Raw genomic sequence first — 6,000 nt, forward strand, 5'->3', positions numbered from 1 at the left:
CTGCGCTGCGGTCCGCGAACCGCCCCACGGTCACGCACCGGAACCGCTCCACACCGACGTCATCGTCCGGACACTGGTAGCTGTCCGGCGGTACGCAGCGCTTCTCCGTCTCGGAGAACACCTGCCCAGAGTCGCACAGGAAGTTGCGCGACACTAGTCGACCGATCGACCGTTCCGTTCCCTCGCTCGTGCACCACCGGTACCCGCGGCAGTGCGGTACCGATTCGTCCGGAAAGCGACCCTCACTCAAGCACACAAAGTCTGACAGGTGGCCGCCACCACCACCACCGCCGAATGTCGCATCCGCTACCTGGGCCGCCGGCACTGACACGTCCGTCACCGGGCGGGGCGTTGTCGTCCCGTGCGCCGCATCGCACTCGTACTCCTCCTCCGGCAGGCACGCGTGCGCCTCGCCCGAGAACAGCTTCCCGGCCGGACAGCTCTGCCGGATTGGCACGTACACGCCCGGGTCCTTCGTTTTGAGGCAATTTACAAACTGCCGGCAGTCGGTCGTGCCGGGCAGGACGAACTTGCCGCACTCGTAGCACTCGTGCTCGATCGCGTAGAAATCCTCCAGCGCGGCACAGTCGGTGCCGGTGATACAGCGCTGGTATCGCCCGCTGAACAATGCGCTCGGGCCACACTCATCCTGGCGCAGCGTGAACGGACCCCGACCGGGGTCGCCGTCTGGGATGCAGGTCAGATAGGTGCGGCAGCTCGGATCGTCCGGATTGGGGAACCGGCCGGGCCGGCTGCACTGCCAGCTGCCGGGGGCAGGCGAGGACAGCGACTCTAGCAGCACCTCCGAGGGTTCGGGCTCCGTCTGCACTGGCCAAACGCACGACGCGATGATGTAAACGAGCGCTAGCAGGCAGTACATTCTCTGTCACTACCGACACACTACTTGCTTGCACCTGCTTGACGCACCCGCACTAGACTGTCACCGGGCATGCGGCCATCCAGGCTGCAAGGTGTCTGGTGGCGCGTGACGAAGCGTACTAAATCTGCTCGCCCTAATCTAGCGCTGCTTTATAGCGCCTGCTAGTGTGGGAGCACTATCAGTGTGGGAGAGCCGTTCTGTACGCTCCAGCGTTTGATTGTGTGTGCTGGAGCGCTCGTGCTAGCGCTTGCTCCTTCAATGATTGCGATGATAACACGGCAAGGGGATCTTCTACTGGGGCGTTGCTCCAATGATGGGCAAACGTTTTTGGAATATTTGGAGATGTCTTGCTGACTAAGATCCAGGAGAATGGTTTTTGGTGGAGTGAACCCTGGGGGACTTGCTGCGATGACGGGCAATCGTTTTTGGAATATTTTGAGATGTCTTGTTGGCTGAGATCCAAAAGAATGGTTTTTGGGTTAGTGATCTTTGAGGGACTTGCTTCAATAACGTTCAAACATTATTGGAATGTTTGGAGCTGTCTTGCTGACTAAGATCCAGGAGAATGACTTTTGGGGAACTTGCTCCAATGACGGGAAAATATTCGGAAAGTTTAGAGCTGACGATAAAATTTAAGTTTTGAAGTTTTCAAACTTGTCTAGGTAGCATTTCGATTGTGACGGTGGTCAGGGGAATGAAAATGGGATAAAAGACAACAGACATACACATATGCACATGATTATGAGCAAAATTTTTCAACGTCACTGTCGTTCCGGAATCGGGACGGTGACACATGTGGCATTGCGTTCGCAATACTCTTTCTTATTCCTGCTTCGGTTGCCCGGTGCACAGCTAGGGCTGACTCTATTCTCATCAGCGCGTCTTCCTCCCGATATGCAAATCAGACCGCGAAACAGTACAGCGACAACAACATAAACCAGAGGAAGTAAGCAAACGTTTCTGCTGTCAAAATGCACAAGGGTAGCCTTGTACAACGTGTGCCGCTAGTGATCTGTTGAAAGGGGGGATCTTGATTTTTTTTTGTTACTTGGCTGGGAAGTGTCAGTTTTGCGCGAGGAAATTACTAATTGATGCGAGAAGCGTACCCGTCTGCTCGGGCTGTCTGATGCCCGATCTGATGCCTGGTAAGACGAGACCAGGGACGTGCCGAAAAGCGAATGGAGCAAGAAGCAAATGAAAACTTCCAACAGCATAAGAAAAAAACAGTCACCAAACAAAACCTCTGTCTGTGGCAGCCTGAGGTCTAAACGAGTGCAATTTATGTACGTGACCTCGGTTAAAATGGTGCTGTATGGTCTGTGGCAAGACCGGGTAGCATGACACCTACGCATGGTTCCGAACGAACCAGCTTGAACGTGAGGAAGTTGGCGACGTTCCAAATTGAATCGGATCGCTTCCGTTTTCTTGAAGCTGTATTGGAGCATATTTACGATGCAGAGACGGTTGGACGTATGGGGTCGGAACCTTCTCTAGTTGATTGCATGTGGCTGACTGTGACATTTTAAACATTACATGATGTGTGTGTAACAAAAAAAAAATAAGGTCAAATCCGTGGTTTCCAGTGAAGATTACACGTCAAAAATCCCCGTAAACTGTCACTCAAACGACTCTCCTTGCAGTGCACTTAAAACGCGATAATAATCATTCCGACCGGCACACTAGCTATCTTAATTAAACATTCATTTTAGCACCGTCCTCCGGCACTGACGGGGGAACGGAGACCTAGCAATTTCTAGATATTCTCCCCCAAAGCAGTGCATATCATACTGCACTTCTTCGAAGTCTTTATGCAATCAAATGCTCATTATATGACGCTTCCCGGTATGCCCGTCGTTCTCTGAATCTTTCTTTTTCAGGTTGCAGCTCGAACCATGAGCATGATTGATGGACAAAGGCTCTTATCGAGTAATGTGGACGGGCAGTTTGCGTGCGACAGGATAAGGGATGCAATTGAGCTAACACGTAACAATTACTCCGTCATGTTAATGAGCAGCAGAACACCCAAAAGCAACAATGCAGTTTGATGAAACAGACCGACATAGCGGAAAGTGGGAGAAATGGTTTTTAATTGAGCATAACATATAAGAGGGAAAGAGTAAGGTAATAAAGAGAAAAAAAGACAAAACAGATAACATCTCAAATGCCCAACTCGGTAAGCAAATGAAGGAACAATTGGGCAAAAGATAGCGCCATCAAGGTAAGAAAGTGTGAAATAAAAAAAGAAAAGAAAGCAATAAACAAAAGCAATACAACAGTAATAACAACAGGGAAATCACTCATCAGCTCAAAATACGGCTTTGAAATGAAGCTAAATCAACTCGACGCCCCGGACATGTGCCCCATTCCGCTCCCACTCCAGGAGCGTGTGGTGGAGGGCAATAAAAAAGAAAGAAACAATATAAAATTAGCAACTTTGCACGAATTTACCTCACAGCTTTATTGAAGCTGGAGGAAGAGAAAGAGAGAACGAGGGGAGAAGGTAGATGCCTGTCAACGGAAAAATCAAAACAATCAAAATGGTTGACAAAGCACCAGCCGCATCGTACCCCGTACAGGCTTTATGATTACAGTCAGGGATGTACCAAATCGGGTATTTTAAATTTCTGGAAAAAATCCACGGGTTATTTACTCGGTAAATTTTTTTCTTTTGGATAACTTGATTTTTTCTCAATGGTGCTAATGTCGGTTCTTGCCTGTTGAATGTAATTGGTGCATATGCCATGCCTACTATAGAACGGTATCCGAAGGAAATTTGAAGTAAAAGTGGACATGTTAATATATAATGGATGGAAGATATAATGGATGGCATGGGATTTTTTAATGTGGCCCGCAGATCAAAGAGGTTGCAGCGACACCCCTTGACTAGTGAAATATCATCTATTACAGCAGTAAGAGAAAAGTCCCTTGCTTGAACCGTAATTGCACGACAAACACGTCAATTTCCATGCTCGAGCAGTGGATAATCTGTAACGCGGTTTTGTTCTGCATCCAGTCAAACTTGCTTCAAGATCTTTGGCACAGTTGTCACTTCCCTTTTTCAAGGCCATGTAGTGTATAAACTCGTTCGAGTCTATTTTTTATCAAATTAGCTGTGTAGTTGGATCTGCTAGATCTATGGTACAAATGTACAGGGCACAACGCTTTGATTAATTGTGCTTTCAACTTAGTAACGAGACATGCTTTCTAAGAATTCATAAAATCCTTAGAGCCTTCAATTCGAATAAAACGTATTTGCTTTTAATAATTGAATATGTAGAAAATTGCAGATAAAAACGATAATGAAAACTCAAAAAATAAATACTAGGTTAAAAGTTATTTACCCCACGGTACAACACTGACTACAGTTGTCAATGTATGATAATGGTTGTGCATCGTGGGGCAGGGGATGCTGCCAGCAGTTGATAATAACGGGAAAAAGGACCAAAAGAAAGACATCTAATCAAAACATACAGTAGTGTACCAGGCCTCTCTCTTTCATTCTTTCTCCACTTCCCGGGGCAAACCACATCCAGTGGCCATCGTCAGACGGTCGATTTTGGTTCCACATTGCACCGGTGTGTACGTGTGTCGTTCTGATCGTATGGCTAATGCCGGTTGATGCTTCTGCTTTTACTGCTTCTTCCCGGGCCGGACGTTCGGTCGTTTCAGCAAAAGGCCCCGCTCGCGCACGTTCCACAACCGTGAGGATGATTTATCAAGGCGTTTCGTTGCGCTCCGGAAAACAATGCCCTGGAATGTGGGCAGCACACGGACCCAAAAGCCCGGAGTCGGTTGGCTAAATGGACGAGTAGGTTTTATCACCCGTTACGGGCGGTGGTGCTGGCGTGCTTGACGATCGCAATTTTGACGCTTCCCTTTTTCGACCCCGAATTCCGTATACCCCCTCAAACCGTATCTTGTTTAGCCGAGGCGTGAAAGCGAGTTTCCTCGCTAGAGACACCCATTGCGGTTTCATGTGATCACTATACTACTGATGATGAAAAAAAAAAAAAGTAAAACGCAATGTGTGCCCGTGTGCCTGCCGGAGCTAAAAGTTTGCGTTTTTGCCCTAGAAAACAAAACAACAAATAAAATGGTGAAAAATGATTTACCATCTGCCGAACGTAGCTCCAAAAGAGTACGCCGATGGGGGAGGGCGGATGAAGGGAACGCTTTCCACCATGTACGGGTGACGTTTCTCCGAATTTATCGGAATAGTATCGAAGAGCCATAAAATTTCATGAGCTTTCAAATGGTAACCCTTTTCGTTTCACTCTGGTCAAGCGCTGCAAGGCAAGCACGATGCATTTGCATTTTCCGTTCGGCACGCGCACAGGAAGGAGAAGGTTGAACAGTTTTTCCCCAAAATTTCCACCGCCATACTATCGCAAGTCAAACTCATTCGCTCTCTTTTGCCTTCTTTTTCATCTATTCGCAACATCTTTCGAATGCTCAGTTCACCTTCGCGGTTTCGTTCACCCGTACAGCTATCTCTCTCTCCTCCGTTTGGGGAGGGAAGTGCGGGAGATCCTGTATCGAATCAATCGATCTTGCCGCATCCGACTTCCGTGTCGCGGTTGAGCGAGTGCTGGTGGGTGATTGCAGCTGATTATTTTTTTTAATCACACCTTCCGGGCAGTCCCGACCGCACAGCTCACCCTCAATCCGAGCTGCTCATAGACCTCGCCAACACTGGGGAGCCAATAAAATAAAAAAGATGCCCTGTCTTTACGCTTGCTTGTGCCTGTGTTGGACGAGATGGACGAGGAAATGCGCACAAACACACGATCTGTTATTTTCCTTTCCCTGGCATGGTTGACACATAGCTGTAATGTCCGGTATGGTCGATGGATTTTGAAATCCGCTTTTCTAATGTTTTCTTTTATGAGATTAGCACGTTGGCTTTTGGCACTATTATATTCGATAGCCAGCTTAATTTCCTTTTTATACAGTCGTTGCAACTAAATGCTGGCCTTAACTCAACTATTTTTGTTTCTAAAGCACAAACTATTGACAGTGCGCATCCATTTTTGCCTCTAAAGCTGTAAAAATGTAAGTTAATCGCTTTATTTGCAAAATTTAACGTAATATCTGTACCTGTTTGTTCAGAAAAAGGTTAG

This window comes from Anopheles coluzzii, chromosome X (assembly GCF_943734685.1).
Source record: "Anopheles coluzzii chromosome X, AcolN3, whole genome shotgun sequence".
NCBI lineage: Eukaryota > Metazoa > Arthropoda > Insecta > Diptera > Culicidae > Anopheles > Anopheles coluzzii.